The following is a 19510-nucleotide window of genomic DNA, read 5'->3' as shown; positions in this document are numbered from 1 at the left end:
GAAACGTAGAACGCAGAAAAAGTAGAGATGCTTTGTAGGTGTTGGTGTTATATTGATTTGTAAAGGTGCCTTCCAAAACGGTAACCCTGCTTCATGTTCTGGCAATCGCTACTTGTGATTTTTAAAACTTTTGTAAAACTCTCTGCAAACCCTTGTGCTCATTTTCCAATTTTGGAACCCGTGGCAAAAGTAAAATAATTTCTTGTATTTTGTGTTTTTTAATCTTTTTGTGAACACTTACTGCATTCAATTATACTGATCTTTCATTCATGACACGCTATTAAGCAGTAACTGCCGGAGAAGTTACACAAAAAAAACTATAAAGTGTAGGCGTTGGTGGTATAGTGGTGAGCATAGCTGCCTTCCAAGCAGTTGACCCGGGTTCGATTCCCGGCCAACACATGAAATAGGTATTTTTTTCTGTTTTAAGCTTTTTGTGAACAAACTCTGCAAATCCTTCTGCTGATCTTGCATTGTTTGTACTAATTTAGCTGAAACGTAGAACGCAGAAAAAGTAGAGATGCTTTGTAGGTGTTGGTGTTATATTGATTTGTAAAGGTGCCTTCCAAAACGGTAACCCTGTTTCATGTTCTGGCAATCGCTACTTGTGATTTTTAAAACTTTTGTAAAACTCTCTGCAAACCCTTGTGCTCATTTTCCAAATTTGGAACCCGTGGCAAAAGTAAAATAATTTCTTGTATTTTGTGTTTTTTAATCTTTTTGTGAACACTTACTGCATTCAATTATACTGATCTTTCATTCATGACACGCTATTAAGCAGTAACTGCCGGAGAAAATACACAAAAAAAACTATAAAATGTAGGCGTTGGTGGTATAGTGGTGAGCATAGCTGCCTTCCAAGCAGTTGACCCGGGTTCGATTCCCGGCCAACGCATGAAATAGGTATTTTTTTTTGTTTTAAGCTTTTTGTGAACAAACTCTGCAAATCCTTCTGCTGATCTTGCATTGTTTGTACTAATTTAGCTGAAACGTAGAACGCAGAAAAAGTAGAGATGCTTTGTAGGTGTTGGTGTTATATTGATTTGTAAAGGTGCCTTCCAAAACGGTAACCCTGCTTCATGTTCTGGCAATCGCTACTTGTGATTTTTTAAACTTTTGTAAAACTCTCTGCAAACCCTTGTGCTCATTTTCCAATTTTGGAACCCGTGGCAAAAGTAAAATAATTTCTTGTATTTTGTGTTTTTTAATCTTTTTGTGAACACTTACTGCATTCAATTATACTGATCTTTCATTCATGACACGCTATTAAGCAGTAACTGCCGGAGAAAATACACAAAAAAAACTATAAAATGTAGGCGTTGGTGGTATAGTGGTGAGCATAGCTGCCTTCCAAGCAGTTGACCTGGGTTCGATTCCCGGCCAACGCATGAAATAGGTATTTTTTTTTTGTTTTAAGCTTTTTGTGAACAAACTCTGCAAATCCTTCTGCTGATCTTGCATTGTTTGTACTAATTTAGCTGAAACGTAGAACGCAGAAAAAGTAGAGATGCTTTGTAGGTGTTGGTGTTATATTGATTTGTAAAGGTGCCTTCCAAAACGGTAACCCTGTTTCATGTTCTGGCAATCGCTACTTGTGATTTTTAAAACTTTTGTAAAACTCTCTGCAAACCCTTGTGCTCATTTTCCAAATTTGGAACCCGTGGCAAAAGTAAAATAATTTCTTGTATTTTGTGTTTTTTAATCTTTTTGTGAACACTTACTGCATTCAATTATACTGATCTTTCATTCATGACACGCTATTAAGCAGTAACTGCCGGAGAAAATACACAAAAAAAACTATAAAATGTAGGCGTTGGTGGTATAGTGGTGAGCATAGCTGCCTTCCAAGCAGTTGACCCGGGTTCGATTCCCGGCCAACGCATGAAATAGGTATTTTTTTTTGTTTTAAGCTTTTTGTGAACAAACTCTGCAAATCCTTCTGCTGATCTTGCATTGTTTGTACTAATTTAGCTGAAACGTAGAACGCAGAAAAAGTAGAGATGCTTTGTAGGTGTTGGTGTTATATTGATTTGTAAAGGTGCCTTCCAAAACGGTAACCCTGCTTCATGTTCTGGCAATCGCTACTTGTGATTTTTTAAACTTTTGTAAAACTCTCTGCAAACCCTTGTGCTCATTTTCCAATTTTGGAACCCGTGGCAAAAGTAAAATAATTTCTTGTATTTTGTGTTTTTTAATCTTTTTGTGAACACTTACTGCATTCAATTATACTGATCTTTCATTCATGACACGCTATTAAGCAGTAACTGCCGGAGAAAATACACAAAAAAAACTATAAAATGTAGGCGTTGGTGGTATAGTGGTGAGCATAGCTGCCTTCCAAGCAGTTGACCTGGGTTCGATTCCCGGCCAACGCATGAAATAGGTATTTTTTTTTTGTTTTAAGCTTTTTGTGAACAAACTCTGCAAATCCTTCTGCTGATCTTGCATTGTTTGTACTAATTTAGCTGAAACGTAGAACGCAGAAAAAGTAGAGATGCTTTGTAGGTGTTGGTGTTATATTGATTTGTAAAGGTGCCTTCCAAAACGGTTACCCTGCTTCATGTTCTGGCAATCGCTACTTGTGATTTTTAAAACTTTTGTAAAACTCTCTGCAAACCCTTGTGCTCATTTTCCAATTTTGGAACCCGTGGCAAAAGTAAAATAATTTCTTGTATTTTGTGTTTTTTAATCTTTTTGTGAACACTTACTGCATTCAATTATACTGATCTTTCATTCATGACACGCTATTAAGCAGTAACTGCCGGAGAAAATACACAAAAAAACTATAAAATGTAGGCGTTGGTGGTATAGTGGTGAGCATAGCTGCCTTCCAAGCAGTTGACCCGGGTTCGATTCCCGGCCAACGCATGAAATAGGTATTTTTTTTTGTTTTAAGCTTTTTGTGAACAAACTCTGCAAATCCTTCTGCTGATCTTGCATTGTTTGTACTAATTTAGCTGAAACGTAGAACGCAGAAAAAGTAGAGATGCTTTGTAGGTGTTGGTGTTATATTGATTTGTAAAGGTGCCTTCCAAAACGGTTACCCTGCTTCATGTTCTGGCAATCGCTACTTGTGATTTTTAAAACTTTTGTAAAACTCTCTGCAAACCCTTGTGCTCATTTTCCAATTTTGGAACCCGTGGCAAAAGTAAAATAATTTCTTGTATTTTGTGTTTTTTAATCTTTTTGTGAACACTTACTGCATTCAATTATACTGATCTTTCATTCATGACACGCTATTAAGCAGTAACTGCCGGAGAAGTTACACAAAAAAAACTATAAAGTGTAGGCGTTGGTGGTATAGTGGTGAGCATAGCTGCCTTCCAAGCAGTTGACCCGGGTTCGATTCCCGGCCAACACATGAAATAGGTATTTTTTTCTGTTTTAAGCTTTTTGTGAACAAACTCTGCAAATCCTTCTGCTGATCTTGCATTGTTTGTACTAATTTAGCTGAAACGTAGAACGCAGAAAAAGTAGAGATGCTTTGTAGGTGTTGGTGTTATATTGATTTGTAAAGGTGCCTTCCAAAACGGTAACCCTGTTTCATGTTCTGGCAATCGCTACTTGTGATTTTTAAAACTTTTGTAAAACTCTCTGCAAACCCTTGTGCTCATTTTCCAAATTTGGAACCCGTGGCAAAAGTAAAATAATTTCTTGTATTTTGTGTTTTTTAATCTTTTTGTGAACACTTACTGCATTCAATTATACTGATCTTTCATTCATGACACGCTATTAAGCAGTAACTGCCGGAGAAAATACACAAAAAAAACTATAAAATGTAGGCGTTGGTGGTATAGTGGTGAGCATAGCTGCCTTCCAAGCAGTTGACCCGGGTTCGATTCCCGGCCAACGCATGAAATAGGTATTTTTTTTTGTTTTAAGCTTTTTGTGAACAAACTCTGCAAATCCTTCTGCTGATCTTGCATTGTTTGTACTAATTTAGCTGAAACGTAGAACGCAGAAAAAGTAGAGATGCTTTGTAGGTGTTGGTGTTATATTGATTTGTAAAGGTGCCTTCCAAAACGGTAACCCTGCTTCATGTTCTGGCAATCGCTACTTGTGATTTTTTAAACTTTTGTAAAACTCTCTGCAAACCCTTGTGCTCATTTTCCAATTTTGGAACCCGTGGCAAAAGTAAAATAATTTCTTGTATTTTGTGTTTTTTAATCTTTTTGTGAACACTTACTGCATTCAATTATACTGATCTTTCATTCATGACACGCTATTAAGCAGTAACTGCCGGAGAAAATACACAAAAAAAACTATAAAATGTAGGCGTTGGTGGTATAGTGGTGAGCATAGCTGCCTTCCAAGCAGTTGACCTGGGTTCGATTCCCGGCCAACGCATGAAATAGGTATTTTTTTTTTGTTTTAAGCTTTTTGTGAACAAACTCTGCAAATCCTTCTGCTGATCTTGCATTGTTTGTACTAATTTAGCTGAAACGTAGAACGCAGAAAAAGTAGAGATGCTTTGTAGGTGTTGGTGTTATATTGATTTGTAAAGGTGCCTTCCAAAACGGTTACCCTGCTTCATGTTCTGGCAATCGCTACTTGTGATTTTTAAAACTTTTGTAAAACTCTCTGCAAACCCTTGTGCTCATTTTCCAATTTTGGAACCCGTGGCAAAAGTAAAATAATTTCTTGTATTTTGTGTTTTTTAATCTTTTTGTGAACACTTACTGCATTCAATTATACTGATCTTTCATTCATGACACGCTATTAAGCAGTAACTGCCGGAGAAAATACACAAAAAAACTATAAAATGTAGGCGTTGGTGGTATAGTGGTGAGCATAGCTGCCTTCCAAGCAGTTGACCTGGGTTCGATTCCCGGCCAACGCATGAAATAGGTATTTTTTTTTGTTTTAAGCTTTTTGTGAACAAACTCTGCAAATCCTTCTGCTGATCTTGCATTGTTTGTACTAATTTAGCTGAAACGTAGAACGCAGAAAAAGTAGAGATGCTTTGTAGGTGTTGGTGTTATATTGATTTGTAAAGGTGCCTTCCAAAACGGTAACCCTGCTTCATGTTCTGGCAATCGCTACTTGTGATTTTTAAAACTTTTGTAAAACTCTCTGCAAACCCTTGTGCTCATTTTCCAATTTTGGAACCCGTGGCAAAAGTAAAATAATTTCTTGTATTTTGTGTTTTTTAATCTTTTTGTGAACACTTACTGCATTCAATTATACTGATCTTTCATTCATGACACGCTATTAAGCAGTAACTGCCGGAGAAGTTACACAAAAAAAACTATAAAGTGTAGGCGTTGGTGGTATAGTGGTGAGCATAGCTGCCTTCCAAGCAGTTGACCCGGGTTCGATTCCCGGCCAACACATGAAATAGGTATTTTTTTCTGTTTTAAGCTTTTTGTGAACAAACTCTGCAAATCCTTCTGCTGATCTTGCATTGTTTGTACTAATTTAGCTGAAACGTAGAACGCAGAAAAAGTAGAGATGCTTTGTAGGTGTTGGTGTTATATTGATTTGTAAAGGTGCCTTCCAAAACGGTAACCCTGCTTCATGTTCTGGCAATCGCTACTTGTGATTTTTAAAACTTTTGTAAAACTCTCTGCAAACCCTTGTGCTCATTTTCCAAATTTGGAACCCGTGGCAAAAGTAAAATAATTTCTTGTATTTTGTGTTTTTTAATCTTTTTGTGAACACTTACTGCATTCAATTATACTGATCTTTCATTCATGACACGCTATTAAGCAGTAACTGCCGGAGAAAATACACAAAAAAAACTATAAAATGTAGGCGTTGGTGGTATAGTGGTGAGCATAGCTGCCTTCCAAGCAGTTGACCCGGGTTCGATTCCCGGCCAACGCATGAAATAGGTATTTTTTTTTGTTTTAAGCTTTTTGTGAACAAACTCTGCAAATCCTTCTGCTGATCTTGCATTGTTTGTACTAATTTAGCTGAAACGTAGAACGCAGAAAAAGTAGAGATGCTTTGTAGGTGTTGGTGTTATATTGATTTGTAAAGGTGCCTTCCAAAACGGTAACCCTGCTTCATGTTCTGGCAATCGCTACTTGTGATTTTTTAAACTTTTGTAAAACTCTCTGCAAACCCTTGTGCTCATTTTCCAATTTTGGAACCCGTGGCAAAAGTAAAATAATTTCTTGTATTTTGTGTTTTTTAATCTTTTTGTGAACACTTACTGCATTCAATTATACTGATCTTTCATTCATGACACGCTATTAAGCAGTAACTGCCGGAGAAAATACACAAAAAAAACTATAAAATGTAGGCGTTGGTGGTATAGTGGTGAGCATAGCTGCCTTCCAAGCAGTTGACCTGGGTTCGATTCCCGGCCAACGCATGAAATAGGTATTTTTTTTTTGTTTTAAGCTTTTTGTGAACAAACTCTGCAAATCCTTCTGCTGATCTTGCATTGTTTGTACTAATTTAGCTGAAACGTAGAACGCAGAAAAAGTAGAGATGCTTTGTAGGTGTTGGTGTTATATTGATTTGTAAAGGTGCCTTCCAAAACGGTTACCCTGCTTCATGTTCTGGCAATCGCTACTTGTGATTTTTAAAACTTTTGTAAAACTCTCTGCAAACCCTTGTGCTCATTTTCCAATTTTGGAACCCGTGGCAAAAGTAAAATAATTTCTTGTATTTTGTGTTTTTTAATCTTTTTGTGAACACTTACTGCATTCAATTATACTGATCTTTCATTCATGACACGCTATTAAGCAGTAACTGCCGGAGAAAATACACAAAAAAACTATAAAATGTAGGCGTTGGTGGTATAGTGGTGAGCATAGCTGCCTTCCAAGCAGTTGACCTGGGTTCGATTCCCGGCCAACGCATGAAATAGGTATTTTTTTTTGTTTTAAGCTTTTTGTGAACAAACTCTGCAAATCCTTCTGCTGATCTTGCATTGTTTGTACTAATTTAGCTGAAACGTAGAACGCAGAAAAAGTAGAGATGCTTTGTAGGTGTTGGTGTTATATTGATTTGTAAAGGTGCCTTCCAAAACGGTAACCCTGCTTCATGTTCTGGCAATCGCTACTTGTGATTTTTAAAACTTTTGTAAAACTCTCTGCAAACCCTTGTGCTCATTTTCCAATTTTGGAACCCGTGGCAAAAGTAAAATAATTTCTTGTATTTTGTGTTTTTTAATCTTTTTGTGAACACTTACTGCATTCAATTATACTGATCTTTCATTCATGACACGCTATTAAGCAGTAACTGCCGGAGAAGTTACACAAAAAAAACTATAAAGCGTAGGCGTTGGTGGTATAGTGGTGAGCATAGCTGCCTTCCAAGCAGTTGACCCGGGTTCGATTCCCGGCCAACGCATGAAATAGGTATTTTTTTTTGTTTTAAGCTTTTTGTGAACAAACTCTGCAAATCCTTCTGCTGATCTTGCATTGTTTGTACTAATTTAGCTGAAACGTAGAACGCAGAAAAAGTAGAGATGCTTTGTAGGTGTTGGTGTTATATTGATTTGTAAAGGTGCCTTCCAAAACGGTAACCCTGCTTCATGTTCTGGCAATCGCTACTTGTGATTTTTTAAACTTTTGTAAAACTCTCTGCAAACCCTTGTGCTCATTTTCCAATTTTGGAACCCGTGGCAAAAGTAAAATAATTTCTTGTATTTTGTGTTTTTTAATCTTTTTGTGAACACTTACTGCATTCAATTATACTGATCTTTCATTCATGACACGCTATTAAGCAGTAACTGCCGGAGAAAATACACAAAAAAAACTATAAAATGTAGGCGTTGGTGGTATAGTGGTGAGCATAGCTGCCTTCCAAGCAGTTGACCTGGGTTCGATTCCCGGCCAACGCATGAAATAGGTATTTTTTTTTTGTTTTAAGCTTTTTGTGAACAAACTCTGCAAATCCTTCTGCTGATCTTGCATTGTTTGTACTAATTTAGCTGAAACGTAGAACGCAGAAAAAGTAGAGATGCTTTGTAGGTGTTGGTGTTATATTGATTTGTAAAGGTGCCTTCCAAAACGGTTACCCTGCTTCATGTTCTGGCAATCGCTACTTGTGATTTTTAAAACTTTTGTAAAACTCTCTGCAAACCCTTGTGCTCATTTTCCAATTTTGGAACCCGTGGCAAAAGTAAAATAATTTCTTGTATTTTGTGTTTTTTAATCTTTTTGTGAACACTTACTGCATTCAATTATACTGATCTTTCATTCATGACACGCTATTAAGCAGTAACTGCCGGAGAAAATACACAAAAAAACTATAAAATGTAGGCGTTGGTGGTATAGTGGTGAGCATAGCTGCCTTCCAAGCAGTTGACCTGGGTTCGATTCCCGGCCAACGCATGAAATAGGTATTTTTTTTTGTTTTAAGCTTTTTGTGAACAAACTCTGCAAATCCTTCTGCTGATCTTGCATTGTTTGTACTAATTTAGCTGAAACGTAGAACGCAGAAAAAGTAGAGATGCTTTGTAGGTGTTGGTGTTATATTGATTTGTAAAGGTGCCTTCCAAAACGGTAACCCTGCTTCATGTTCTGGCAATCGCTACTTGTGATTTTTAAAACTTTTGTAAAACTCTCTGCAAACCCTTGTGCTCATTTTCCAATTTTGGAACCCGTGGCAAAAGTAAAATAATTTCTTGTATTTTGTGTTTTTTAATCTTTTTGTGAACACTTACTGCATTCAATTATACTGATCTTTCATTCATGACACGCTATTAAGCAGTAACTGCCGGAGAAGTTACACAAAAAAAACTATAAAGCGTAGGCGTTGGTGGTATAGTGGTGAGCATAGCTGCCTTCCAAGCAGTTGACCCGGGTTCGATTCCCGGCCAACGCATGAAATAGGTATTTTTTTTTGTTTTAAGCTTTTTGTGAACAAACTCTGCAAATCCTTCTGCTGATCTTGCATTGTTTGTACTAATTTAGCTGAAACGTAGAACGCAGAAAAAGTAGAGATGCTTTGTAGGTGTTGGTGTTATATTGATTTGTAAAGGTGCCTTCCAAAACGGTAACCCTGCTTCATGTTCTGGCAATCGCTACTTGTGATTTTTAAAACTTTTGTAAAACTCTCTGCAAACCCTTGTGCTCATTTTCCAATTTTGGAACCCGTGGCAAAAGTAAAATAATTTCTTGTATTTTGTGTTTTTTAATCTTTTTGTGAACACTTACTGCATTCAATTATACTGATCTTTCATTCATGACACGCTATTAAGCAGTAACTGCCGGAGAAGTTACACAAAAAAAACTATAAAGCGTAGGCGTTGGTGGTATAGTGGTGAGCATAGCTGCCTTCCAAGCAGTTGACCCGGGTTCGATTCCCGGCCAACGCATGAAATAGGTATTTTTTTTTGTTTTAAGCTTTTTGTGAACAAACTCTGCAAATCCTTCTGCTGATCTTGCATTGTTTGTACTAATTTAGCTGAAACGTAGAACGCAGAAAAAGTATAGATGCTTTGTAGGTGTTGGTGTTATATTGATTTGTAAAGGTGCCTTCCAAAACGGTAACCCTGCTTCATGTTCTGGCAATCGCTACTTGTGATTTTTAAAACTTTTGTAAAACTCTCTGCAAACCCTTGTGCTCATTTTCCAATTTTGGAACCCGTGGCAAAAGTAAAATAATTTCTTGTATTTTGTGTTTTTTAATCTTTTTGTGAACACTTACTGCATTCAATTATACTGATCTTTCATTCATGACACGCTATTAAGCAGTAACTGCCGGAGAAGTTACACAAAAAAAACTATAAAGCGTAGGCGTTGGTGGTATAGTGGTGAGCATAGCTGCCTTCCAAGCAGTTGACCCGGGTTCGATTCCCGGCCAACGCATGAAATAGGTATTTTTTTTTGTTTTAAGCTTTTTGTGAACAAACTCTGCAAATCCTTCTGCTGATCTTGCATTGTTTGTACTAATTTAGCTGAAACGTAGAACGCAGAAAAAGTAGAGATGCTTTGTAGGTGTTGGTGTTATATTGATTTGTAAAGGTGCCTTCCAAAACGGTAACCCTGCTTCATGTTCTGGCAATCGCTACTTGTGATTTTTAAAACTTTTGTAAAACTCTCTGCAAACCCTTGTGCTCATTTTCCAATTTTGGAACCCGTGGCAAAAGTAAAATAATTTCTTGTATTTTGTGTTTTTTAATCTTTTTGTGAACACTTACTGCATTCAATTATACTGATCTTTCATTCATGACACGCTATTAAGCAGTAACTGCCGGAGAAGTTACACAAAAAAAACTATAAAGCGTAGGCGTTGGTGGTATAGTGGTGAGCATAGCTGCCTTCCAAGCAGTTGACCCGGGTTCGATTCCTGGCCAACGCATGAAATAGGTATTTTTTTTTGTTTTAAGCTTTTTGTGAACAAACTCTGCAAATCCTTCTGCTGATCTTGCATTGTTTGTACTAATTTAGCTGAAACGTAGAACGCAGAAAAAGTAGAGATGCTTTGTAGGTGTTGGTGTTATATTGATTTGTAAAGGTGCCTTCCAAAACGGTAACCCTGCTTCATGTTCTGGCAATCGCTACTTGTGATTTTTAAAACTTTTGTAAAACTCTCTGCAAACCCTTGTGCTCATTTTCCAATTTTGGAACCCGTGGCAAAAGTAAAATAATTTCTTGTATTTTGTGTTTTTTAATCTTTTTGTGAACACTTACTGCATTCAATTATACTGATCTTTCATTCATGACACGCTATTAAGCAGTAACTGCCGGAGAAAATACACAAAAAAAACTATAAAATGTAGGCGTTGGTGGTATAGTGGTGAGCATAGCTGCCTTCCAAGCAGTTGACCCGGGTTCGATTCCCGGCCAACGCATGAAATAGGTATTTTTTTTTGTTTTAAGCTTTTTGTGAACAAACTCTGCAAATCCTTCTGCTGATCTTGCATTGTTTGTACTAATTTAGCTGAAACGTAGAACGCAGAAAAAGTAGAGATGCTTTGTAGGTGTTGGTGTTATATTGATTTGTAAAGGTGCCTTCCAAAACGGTAACCCTGCTTCATGTTCTGGCAATCACTACTTGTGATTTTTAAAACTTTTGTAAAACTCTCTGCAAACCCTTGTGCTCATTTTCCAATTTTGGAACCCGTGGCAAAAGTAAAATAATTTCTTGTATTTTGTGTTTTTTAATCTTTTTGTGAACACTTACTGCATTCAATTATACTGATCTTTCATTCATGACACGCTATTAAGCAGTAACTGCCGGAGAAAATACACAAAAAAAACTATAAAATGTAGGCGTTGGTGGTATAGTGGTGAGCATAGCTGCCTTCCAAGCAGTTGACCCGGGTTCGATTCCCGGCCAACGCATGAAATAGGTATTTTTTTTTGTTTTAAGCTTTTTGTGAACAAACTCTGCAAATCCTTCTGCTGATCTTGCATTGTTTGTACTAATTTAGCTGAAACGTAGAACGCAGAAAAAGTAGAGATGCTTTGTAGGTGTTGGTGTTATATTGATTTGTAAAGGTGCCTTCCAAAACGGTAACCCTGCTTCATGTTCTGGCAATCGCTACTTGTGATTTTTAAAACTTTTGTAAAACTCTCTGCAAACCCTTGTGCTCATTTTCCAATTTTGGAACCCGTGGCAAAAGTAAAATAATTTCTTGTATTTTGTGTTTTTTAATCTTTTTGTGAACACTTACTGCATTCAATTATACTGATCTTTCATTCATGACACGCTATTAAGCAGTAACTGCCGGAGAAGTTACACAAAAAAAACTATAAAGCGTAGGCGTTGGTGGTATAGTGGTGAGCATAGCTGCCTTCCAAGCAGTTGACCCGGGTTCGATTCCTGGCCAACGCATGAAATAGGTATTTTTTTTTGTTTTAAGCTTTTTGTGAACAAACTCTGCAAATCCTTCTGCTGATCTTGCATTGTTTGTACTAATTTAGCTGAAACGTAGAACGCAGAAAAAGTAGAGATGCTTTGTAGGTGTTGGTGTTATATTGATTTGTAAAGGTGCCTTCCAAAACGGTAACCCTGCTTCATGTTCTGGCAATCGCTACTTGTGATTTTTAAAACTTTTGTAAAACTCTCTGCAAACCCTTGTGCTCATTTTCCAATTTTGGAACCCGTGGCAAAAGTAAAATAATTTCTTGTATTTTGTGTTTTTTAATCTTTTTGTGAACACTTACTGCATTCAATTATACTGATCTTTCATTCATGACACGCTATTAAGCAGTAACTGCCGGAGAAAATACACAAAAAAAACTATAAAATGTAGGCGTTGGTGGTATAGTGGTGAGCATAGCTGCCTTCCAAGCAGTTGACCCGGGTTCGATTCCCGGCCAACGCATGAAATAGGTATTTTTTTTTGTTTTAAGCTTTTTGTGAACAAACTCTGCAAATCCTTCTGCTGATCTTGCATTGTTTGTACTAATTTAGCTGAAACGTAGAACGCAGAAAAAGTAGAGATGCTTTGTAGGTGTTGGTGTTATATTGATTTGTAAAGGTGCCTTCCAAAACGGTAACCCTGCTTCATGTTCTGGCAATCACTACTTGTGATTTTTAAAACTTTTGTAAAACTCTCTGCAAACCCTTGTGCTCATTTTCCAATTTTGGAACCCGTGGCAAAAGTAAAATAATTTCTTGTATTTTGTGTTTTTTAATCTTTTTGTGAACACTTACTGCATTCAATTATACTGATCTTTCATTCATGACACGCTATTAAGCAGTAACTGCCGGAGAAAATACACAAAAAAAACTATAAAATGTAGGCGTTGGTGGTATAGTGGTGAGCATAGCTGCCTTCCAAGCAGTTGACCCGGGTTCGATTCCCGGCCAACGCATGAAATAGGTATTTTTTTTTGTTTTAAGCTTTTTGTGAACAAACTCTGCAAATCCTTCTGCTGATCTTGCATTGTTTGTACTAATTTAGCTGAAACGTAGAACGCAGAAAAAGTAGAGATGCTTTGTAGGTGTTGGTGTTATATTGATTTGTAAAGGTGCCTTCCAAAACGGTAACCCTGCTTCATGTTCTGGCAATCGCTACTTGTGATTTTTAAAACTTTTGTAAAACTCTCTGCAAACCCTTGTGCTCATTTTCCAATTTTGGAACCCGTGGCAAAAGTAAAATAATTTCTTGTATTTTGTGTTTTTTAATCTTTTTGTGAACACTTACTGCATTCAATTATACTGATCTTTCATTCATGACACGCTATTAAGCAGTAACTGCCGGAGAAGTTACACAAAAAAAACTATAAAGCGTAGGCGTTGGTGGTATAGTGGTGAGCATAGCTGCCTTCCAAGCAGTTGACCCGGGTTCGATTCCTGGCCAACGCATGAAATAGGTATTTTTTTTTGTTTTAAGCTTTTTGTGAACAAACTCTGCAAATCCTTCTGCTGATCTTGCATTGTTTGTACTAATTTAGCTGAAACGTAGAACGCAGAAAAAGTAGAGATGCTTTGTAGGTGTTGGTGTTATATTGATTTGTAAAGGTGCCTTCCAAAACGGTAACCCTGCTTCATGTTCTGGCAATCGCTACTTGTGATTTTTAAAACTTTTGTAAAACTCTCTGCAAACCCTTGTGCTCATTTTCCAATTTTGGAACCCGTGGCAAAAGTAAAATAATTTCTTGTATTTTGTGTTTTTTAATCTTTTTGTGAACACTTACTGCATTCAATTATACTGATCTTTCATTCATGACACGCTATTAAGCAGTAACTGCCGGAGAAAATACACAAAAAAAACTATAAAATGTAGGCGTTGGTGGTATAGTGGTGAGCATAGCTGCCTTCCAAGCAGTTGACCCGGGTTCGATTCCCGGCCAACGCATGAAATAGGTATTTTTTTTTGTTTTAAGCTTTTTGTGAACAAACTCTGCAAATCCTTCTGCTGATCTTGCATTGTTTGTACTAATTTAGCTGAAACGTAGAACGCAGAAAAAGTAGAGATGCTTTGTAGGTGTTGGTGTTATATTGATTTGTAAAGGTGCCTTCCAAAACGGTAACCCTGCTTCATGTTCTGGCAATCGCTACTTGTGATTTTTAAAACTTTTGTAAAACTCTCTGCAAACCCTTGTGCTCATTTTCCAATTTTGGAACCCGTGGCAAAAGTAAAATAATTTCTTGTATTTTGTGTTTTTTAATCTTTTTGTGAACACTTACTGCATTCAATTATACTGATCTTTCATTCATGACACGCTATTAAGCAGTAACTGCCGGAGAAGTTACACAAAAAAAACTATAAAGCGTAGGCGTTGGTGGTATAGTGGTGAGCATAGCTGCCTTCCAAGCAGTTGACCCGGGTTCGATTCCTGGCCAACGCATGAAATAGGTATTTTTTTTTGTTTTAAGCTTTTTGTGAACAAACTCTGCAAATCCTTCTGCTGATCTTGCATTGTTTGTACTAATTTAGCTGAAACGTAGAACGCAGAAAAAGTAGAGATGCTTTGTAGGTGTTGGTGTTATATTGATTTGTAAAGGTGCCTTCCAAAACGGTAACCCTGCTTCATGTTCTGGCAATCGCTACTTGTGATTTTTAAAACTTTTGTAAAACTCTCTGCAAACCCTTGTGCTCATTTTCCAATTTTGGAACCCGTGGCAAAAGTAAAATAATTTCTTGTATTTTGTGTTTTTTAATCTTTTTGTGAACACTTACTGCATTCAATTATACTGATCTTTCATTCATGACACGCTATTAAGCAGTAACTGCCGGAGAAGTTACACAAAAAAAACTATAAAGCGTAGGCGTTGGTGGTATAGTGGTGAGCATAGCTGCCTTCCAAGCAGTTGACCCGGGTTCGATTCCTGGCCAACGCATGAAATAGGTATTTTTTTTTGTTTTAAGCTTTTTGTGAACAAACTCTGCAAATCCTTCTGCTGATCTTGCATTGTTTGTACTAATTTAGCTGAAACGTAGAACGCAGAAAAAGTAGAGATGCTTTGTAGGTGTTGGTGTTATATTGATTTGTAAAGGTGCCTTCCAAAACGGTAACCCTGCTTCATGTTCTGGCAATCGCTACTTGTGATTTTTAAAACTTTTGTAAAACTCTCTGCAAACCCTTGTGCTCATTTTCCAATTTTGGAACCCGTGGCAAAAGTAAAATAATTTCTTGTATTTTGTGTTTTTTAATCTTTTTGTGAACACTTACTGCATTCAATTATACTGATCTTTCATTCATGACACGCTATTAAGCAGTAACTGCCGGAGAAAATACACAAAAAAAACTATAAAATGTAGGCGTTGGTGGTATAGTGGTGAGCATAGCTGCCTTCCAAGCAGTTGACCCGGGTTCGATTCCCGGCCAACGCATGAAATAGGTATTTTTTTTTGTTTTAAGCTTTTTGTGAACAAACTCTGCAAATCCTTCTGCTGATCTTGCATTGTTTGTACTAATTTAGCTGAAACGTAGAACGCAGAAAAAGTAGAGATGCTTTGTAGGTGTTGGTGTTATATTGATTTGTAAAGGTGCCTTCCAAAACGGTAACCCTGCTTCATGTTCTGGCAATCACTACTTGTGATTTTTAAAACTTTTGTAAAACTCTCTGCAAACCCTTGTGCTCATTTTCCAATTTTGGAACCCGTGGCAAAAGTAAAATAATTTCTTGTATTTTGTGTTTTTTAATCTTTTTGTGAACACTTACTGCATTCAATTATACTGATCTTTCATTCATGACACGCTATTAAGCAGTAACTGCCGGAGAAAATACACAAAAAAAACTATAAAATGTAGGCGTTGGTGGTATAGTGGTGAGCATAGCTGCCTTCCAAGCAGTTGACCCGGGTTCGATTCCCGGCCAACGCATGAAATAGGTATTTTTTTTTGTTTTAAGCTTTTTGTGAACAAACTCTGCAAATCCTTCTGCTGATCTTGCATTGTTTGTACTAATTTAGCTGAAACGTAGAACGCAGAAAAAGTAGAGATGCTTTGTAGGTGTTGGTGTTATATTGATTTGTAAAGGTGCCTTCCAAAACGGTAACCCTGCTTCATGTTCTGGCAATCGCTACTTGTGATTTTTAAAACTTTTGTAAAACTCTCTGCAAACCCTTGTGCTCATTTTCCAATTTTGGAACCCGTGGCAAAAGTAAAATAATTTCTTGTATTTTGTGTTTTTTAATCTTTTTGTGAACACTTACTGCATTCAATTATACTGATCTTTCATTCATGACACGCTATTAAGCAGTAACTGCCGGAGAAGTTACACAAAAAAAACTATAAAGCGTAGGCGTTGGTGGTATAGTGGTGAGCATAGCTGCCTTCCAAGCAGTTGACCCGGGTTCGATTCCTGGCCAACGCATGAAATAGGTATTTTTTTTTGTTTTAAGCTTTTTGTGAACAAACTCTGCAAATCCTTCTGCTGATCTTGCATTGTTTGTACTAATTTAGCTGAAACGTAGAACGCAGAAAAAGTAGAGATGCTTTGTAGGTGTTGGTGTTATATTGATTTGTAAAGGTGCCTTCCAAAACGGTAACCCTGCTTCATGTTCTGGCAATCGCTACTTGTGATTTTTAAAACTTTTGTAAAACTCTCTGCAAACCCTTGTGCTCATTTTCCAATTTTGGAACCCGTGGCAAAAGTAAAATAATTTCTTGTATTTTGTGTTTTTTAATCTTTTTGTGAACACTTACTGCATTCAATTATACTGATCTTTCATTCATGACACGCTATTAAGCAGTAACTGCCGGAGAAAATACACAAAAAAAACTATAAAATGTAGGCGTTGGTGGTATAGTGGTGAGCATAGCTGCCTTCCAAGCAGTTGACCCGGGTTCGATTCCCGGCCAACGCATGAAATAGGTATTTTTTTTTGTTTTAAGCTTTTTGTGAACAAACTCTGCAAATCCTTCTGCTGATCTTGCATTGTTTGTACTAATTTAGCTGAAACGTAGAACGCAGAAAAAGTAGAGATGCTTTGTAGGTGTTGGTGTTATATTGATTTGTAAAGGTGCCTTCCAAAACGGTAACCCTGCTTCATGTTCTGGCAATCACTACTTGTGATTTTTAAAACTTTTGTAAAACTCTCTGCAAACCCTTGTGCTCATTTTCCAATTTTGGAACCCGTGGCAAAAGTAAAATAATTTCTTGTATTTTGTGTTTTTTAATCTTTTTGTGAACACTTACTGCATTCAATTATACTGATCTTTCATTCATGACACGCTATTAAGCAGTAACTGCCGGAGAAAATACACAAAAAAAACTATAAAATGTAGGCGTTGGTGGTATAGTGGTGAGCATAGCTGCCTTCCAAGCAGTTGACCCGGGTTCGATTCCCGGCCAACGCATGAAATAGGTATTTTTTTTTGTTTTAAGCTTTTTGTGAACAAACTCTGCAAATCCTTCTGCTGATCTTGCATTGTTTGTACTAATTTAGCTGAAACGTAGAACGCAGAAAAAGTAGAGATGCTTTGTAGGTGTTGGTGTTATATTGATTTGTAAAGGTGCCTTCCAAAACGGTAACCCTGCTTCATGTTCTGGCAATCGCTACTTGTGATTTTTAAAACTTTTGTAAAACTCTCTGCAAACCCTTGTGCTCATTTTCCAATTTTGGAACCCGTGGCAAAAGTAAAATAATTTCTTGTATTTTGTGTTTTTTAATCTTTTTGTGAACACTTACTGCATTCAATTATACTGATCTTTCATTCATGACACGCTATTAAGCAGTAACTGCCGGAGAAGTTACACAAAAAAAACTATAAAGCGTAGGCGTTGGTGGTATAGTGGTGAGCATAGCTGCCTTCCAAGCAGTTGACCCGGGTTCGATTCCCGGCCAACGCATGAAATAGGTATTTTTTTTTGTTTTAAGCTTTTTGTGAACAAACTCTGCAAATCCTTCTGCTGATCTTGCATTGTTTGTACTAATTTAGCTGAAACGTAGAACGCAGAAAAAGTAGAGATGCTTTGTAGGTGTTGGTGTTATATTGATTTGTAAAGGTGCCTTCCAAAACGGTAACCCTGCTTCATGTTCTGGCAATCACTACTTGTGATTTTTAAAACTTTTGTAAAACTCTCTGCAAACCCTTGTGCTCATTTTCCAATTTTGGAACCCGTGGCAAAAGTAAAATAATTTCTTGTATTTTGTGTTTTTTAATCTTTTTGTGAACACTTACTGCATTCAATTATACTGATCTTTCATTCATGACACGCTATTAAGCAGTAACTGCCGGAGAAAATACACAAAAAAAACTATAAAATGTAGGCGTTGGTGGTATAGTGGTGAGCATAGCTGCCTTCCAAGCAGTTGACCCGGGTTCGATTCCCGGCCAACGCATGAAATAGGTATTTTTTTTTGTTTTAAGCTTTTTGTGAACAAACTCTGCAAATCCTTCTGCTGATCTTGCATTGTTTGTACTAATTTAGCTGAAACGTAGAACGCAGAAAAAGTAGAGATGCTTTGTAGGTGTTGGTGTTATATTGATTTGTAAAGGTGCCTTCCAAAACGGTAACCCTGCTTCATGTTCTGGCAATCACTACTTGTGATTTTTAAAACTTTTGTAAAACTCTCTGCAAACCCTTGTGCTCATTTTCCAATTTTGGAACCCGTGGCAAAAGTAAAATAATTTCTTGTATTTTGTGTTTTTTAATCTTTTTGTGAACACTTACTGCATTCAATTATACTGATCTTTCATTCATGACACGCTATTAAGCAGTAACTGCCGGAGAAAATACACAAAAAAAACTATAAAATGTAGGCGTTGGTGGTATAGTGGTGAGCATAGCTGCCTTCCAAGCAGTTGACCCGGGTTCGATTCCCGGCCAACGCATGAAATAGGTATTTTTTTTTGTTTTAAGCTTTTTGTGAACAAACTCTGCAAATCCTTCTGCTGATCTTGCATTGTTTGTACTAATTTAGCTGAAACGTAGAACGCAGAAAAAGTAGAGATGCTTTGTAGGTGTTGGTGTTATATTGATTTGTAAAGGTGCCTTCCAAAACGGTAACCCTGCTTCATGTTCTGGCAATCACTACTTGTGATTTTTAAAACTTTTGTAAAACTCTCTGCAAACCCTTGTGCTCATTTTCCAATTTTGGAACCCGTGGCAAAAGTAAAATAATTTCTTGTATTTTGTGTTTTTTAATCTTTTTGTGAACACTTACTGCATTCAATTATACTGATCTTTCATTCATGACACGCTATTAAGCAGTAACTGCCGGAGAAAATACACAAAAAAAACTATAAAATGTAGGCGTTGGTGGTATAGTGGTGAGCATAGCTGCCTTCCAAGCAGTTGACCCGGGTTCGATTCCCGGCCAACGCATGAAATAGGTATTTTTTTTTGTTTTAAGCTTTTTGTGAACAAACTCTGCAAATCCTTCTGCTGATCTTGCATTGTTTGTACTAATTTAGCTGAAACGTAGAACGCAGAAAAAGTAGAGATGCTTTGTAGGTGTTGGTGTTATATTGATTTGTAAAGGTGCCTTCCAAAACGGTAACCCTGCTTCATGTTCTGGCAATCACTACTTGTGATTTTTAAAACTTTTGTAAAACTCTCTGCAAACCCTTGTGCTCATTTTCCAATTTTGGAACCCGTGGCAAAAGTAAAATAATTTCTTGTATTTTGTGTTTTTTAATCTTTTTGTGAACACTTACTGCATTCAATTATACTGATCTTTCATTCATGACACGCTATT

The 19510-nt window shown here is 37.0% G+C and overlaps 33 non-coding genes across 33 annotated transcripts; all 33 read left to right on the top strand.

Annotated features, from left to right (window-relative positions):
* Positions 1–330: 330 nt before the first annotated feature.
* Positions 331–402, top strand: TRNAG-UCC (transfer RNA glycine (anticodon UCC)). Its single transcript has one exon. It is a non-coding gene; the product is annotated as a tRNA-Gly (tRNA).
* A 421-nt stretch (positions 403–823) lies between these two features.
* On the top strand, positions 824–895 carry TRNAG-UCC (transfer RNA glycine (anticodon UCC)). Its single transcript has one exon. It is a non-coding gene; the product is annotated as a tRNA-Gly (tRNA).
* Positions 896–1316: 421 nt separating this feature from the next.
* Positions 1317–1388, top strand: TRNAG-UCC (transfer RNA glycine (anticodon UCC)). Its single transcript has one exon. It is a non-coding gene; the product is annotated as a tRNA-Gly (tRNA).
* Positions 1389–1810: 422 nt separating this feature from the next.
* On the top strand, positions 1811–1882 carry TRNAG-UCC (transfer RNA glycine (anticodon UCC)). Its single transcript has one exon. It is a non-coding gene; the product is annotated as a tRNA-Gly (tRNA).
* Positions 1883–2303: 421 nt separating this feature from the next.
* Positions 2304–2375, top strand: TRNAG-UCC (transfer RNA glycine (anticodon UCC)). The gene has a single exon. It is a non-coding gene; the product is annotated as a tRNA-Gly (tRNA).
* Positions 2376–2796: 421 nt separating this feature from the next.
* TRNAG-UCC (transfer RNA glycine (anticodon UCC)) lies at positions 2797–2868 on the top strand. The gene has a single exon. It is a non-coding gene; the product is annotated as a tRNA-Gly (tRNA).
* A 421-nt stretch (positions 2869–3289) lies between these two features.
* On the top strand, positions 3290–3361 carry TRNAG-UCC (transfer RNA glycine (anticodon UCC)). Its single transcript has one exon. It is a non-coding gene; the product is annotated as a tRNA-Gly (tRNA).
* A 421-nt stretch (positions 3362–3782) lies between these two features.
* On the top strand, positions 3783–3854 carry TRNAG-UCC (transfer RNA glycine (anticodon UCC)). The gene has a single exon. It is a non-coding gene; the product is annotated as a tRNA-Gly (tRNA).
* Positions 3855–4275: 421 nt separating this feature from the next.
* On the top strand, positions 4276–4347 carry TRNAG-UCC (transfer RNA glycine (anticodon UCC)). Its single transcript has one exon. It is a non-coding gene; the product is annotated as a tRNA-Gly (tRNA).
* A 421-nt stretch (positions 4348–4768) lies between these two features.
* On the top strand, positions 4769–4840 carry TRNAG-UCC (transfer RNA glycine (anticodon UCC)). Its single transcript has one exon. It is a non-coding gene; the product is annotated as a tRNA-Gly (tRNA).
* A 421-nt stretch (positions 4841–5261) lies between these two features.
* Positions 5262–5333, top strand: TRNAG-UCC (transfer RNA glycine (anticodon UCC)). The gene has a single exon. It is a non-coding gene; the product is annotated as a tRNA-Gly (tRNA).
* A 421-nt stretch (positions 5334–5754) lies between these two features.
* TRNAG-UCC (transfer RNA glycine (anticodon UCC)) lies at positions 5755–5826 on the top strand. Its single transcript has one exon. It is a non-coding gene; the product is annotated as a tRNA-Gly (tRNA).
* Positions 5827–6247: 421 nt separating this feature from the next.
* Positions 6248–6319, top strand: TRNAG-UCC (transfer RNA glycine (anticodon UCC)). The gene has a single exon. It is a non-coding gene; the product is annotated as a tRNA-Gly (tRNA).
* Positions 6320–6740: 421 nt separating this feature from the next.
* TRNAG-UCC (transfer RNA glycine (anticodon UCC)) lies at positions 6741–6812 on the top strand. The gene has a single exon. It is a non-coding gene; the product is annotated as a tRNA-Gly (tRNA).
* A 421-nt stretch (positions 6813–7233) lies between these two features.
* On the top strand, positions 7234–7305 carry TRNAG-UCC (transfer RNA glycine (anticodon UCC)). The gene has a single exon. It is a non-coding gene; the product is annotated as a tRNA-Gly (tRNA).
* Positions 7306–7726: 421 nt separating this feature from the next.
* On the top strand, positions 7727–7798 carry TRNAG-UCC (transfer RNA glycine (anticodon UCC)). The gene has a single exon. It is a non-coding gene; the product is annotated as a tRNA-Gly (tRNA).
* A 421-nt stretch (positions 7799–8219) lies between these two features.
* On the top strand, positions 8220–8291 carry TRNAG-UCC (transfer RNA glycine (anticodon UCC)). Its single transcript has one exon. It is a non-coding gene; the product is annotated as a tRNA-Gly (tRNA).
* Positions 8292–8712: 421 nt separating this feature from the next.
* On the top strand, positions 8713–8784 carry TRNAG-UCC (transfer RNA glycine (anticodon UCC)). The gene has a single exon. It is a non-coding gene; the product is annotated as a tRNA-Gly (tRNA).
* Positions 8785–9205: 421 nt separating this feature from the next.
* TRNAG-UCC (transfer RNA glycine (anticodon UCC)) lies at positions 9206–9277 on the top strand. The gene has a single exon. It is a non-coding gene; the product is annotated as a tRNA-Gly (tRNA).
* Positions 9278–9698: 421 nt separating this feature from the next.
* On the top strand, positions 9699–9770 carry TRNAG-UCC (transfer RNA glycine (anticodon UCC)). Its single transcript has one exon. It is a non-coding gene; the product is annotated as a tRNA-Gly (tRNA).
* Positions 9771–10684: 914 nt separating this feature from the next.
* On the top strand, positions 10685–10756 carry TRNAG-UCC (transfer RNA glycine (anticodon UCC)). Its single transcript has one exon. It is a non-coding gene; the product is annotated as a tRNA-Gly (tRNA).
* Positions 10757–11177: 421 nt separating this feature from the next.
* TRNAG-UCC (transfer RNA glycine (anticodon UCC)) lies at positions 11178–11249 on the top strand. The gene has a single exon. It is a non-coding gene; the product is annotated as a tRNA-Gly (tRNA).
* Positions 11250–12163: 914 nt separating this feature from the next.
* Positions 12164–12235, top strand: TRNAG-UCC (transfer RNA glycine (anticodon UCC)). Its single transcript has one exon. It is a non-coding gene; the product is annotated as a tRNA-Gly (tRNA).
* Positions 12236–12656: 421 nt separating this feature from the next.
* On the top strand, positions 12657–12728 carry TRNAG-UCC (transfer RNA glycine (anticodon UCC)). Its single transcript has one exon. It is a non-coding gene; the product is annotated as a tRNA-Gly (tRNA).
* Positions 12729–13642: 914 nt separating this feature from the next.
* Positions 13643–13714, top strand: TRNAG-UCC (transfer RNA glycine (anticodon UCC)). The gene has a single exon. It is a non-coding gene; the product is annotated as a tRNA-Gly (tRNA).
* Positions 13715–15121: 1407 nt separating this feature from the next.
* On the top strand, positions 15122–15193 carry TRNAG-UCC (transfer RNA glycine (anticodon UCC)). The gene has a single exon. It is a non-coding gene; the product is annotated as a tRNA-Gly (tRNA).
* Positions 15194–15614: 421 nt separating this feature from the next.
* TRNAG-UCC (transfer RNA glycine (anticodon UCC)) lies at positions 15615–15686 on the top strand. Its single transcript has one exon. It is a non-coding gene; the product is annotated as a tRNA-Gly (tRNA).
* Positions 15687–16600: 914 nt separating this feature from the next.
* Positions 16601–16672, top strand: TRNAG-UCC (transfer RNA glycine (anticodon UCC)). The gene has a single exon. It is a non-coding gene; the product is annotated as a tRNA-Gly (tRNA).
* Positions 16673–17093: 421 nt separating this feature from the next.
* Positions 17094–17165, top strand: TRNAG-UCC (transfer RNA glycine (anticodon UCC)). Its single transcript has one exon. It is a non-coding gene; the product is annotated as a tRNA-Gly (tRNA).
* Positions 17166–17586: 421 nt separating this feature from the next.
* On the top strand, positions 17587–17658 carry TRNAG-UCC (transfer RNA glycine (anticodon UCC)). Its single transcript has one exon. It is a non-coding gene; the product is annotated as a tRNA-Gly (tRNA).
* A 421-nt stretch (positions 17659–18079) lies between these two features.
* Positions 18080–18151, top strand: TRNAG-UCC (transfer RNA glycine (anticodon UCC)). Its single transcript has one exon. It is a non-coding gene; the product is annotated as a tRNA-Gly (tRNA).
* Positions 18152–18572: 421 nt separating this feature from the next.
* On the top strand, positions 18573–18644 carry TRNAG-UCC (transfer RNA glycine (anticodon UCC)). The gene has a single exon. It is a non-coding gene; the product is annotated as a tRNA-Gly (tRNA).
* A 421-nt stretch (positions 18645–19065) lies between these two features.
* Positions 19066–19137, top strand: TRNAG-UCC (transfer RNA glycine (anticodon UCC)). Its single transcript has one exon. It is a non-coding gene; the product is annotated as a tRNA-Gly (tRNA).
* The last annotated feature ends 373 nt before the right edge of the window (positions 19138–19510 follow it).

This window comes from Rhinoderma darwinii, chromosome 4 (assembly GCF_050947455.1).
Source record: "Rhinoderma darwinii isolate aRhiDar2 chromosome 4, aRhiDar2.hap1, whole genome shotgun sequence".
Classification (NCBI taxonomy): domain Eukaryota; kingdom Metazoa; phylum Chordata; class Amphibia; order Anura; family Rhinodermatidae; genus Rhinoderma; species Rhinoderma darwinii.
The sequence above is the reverse complement of the archived record's forward strand: the minus strand, read 5'-3'. Positions and strand labels throughout refer to the sequence as shown.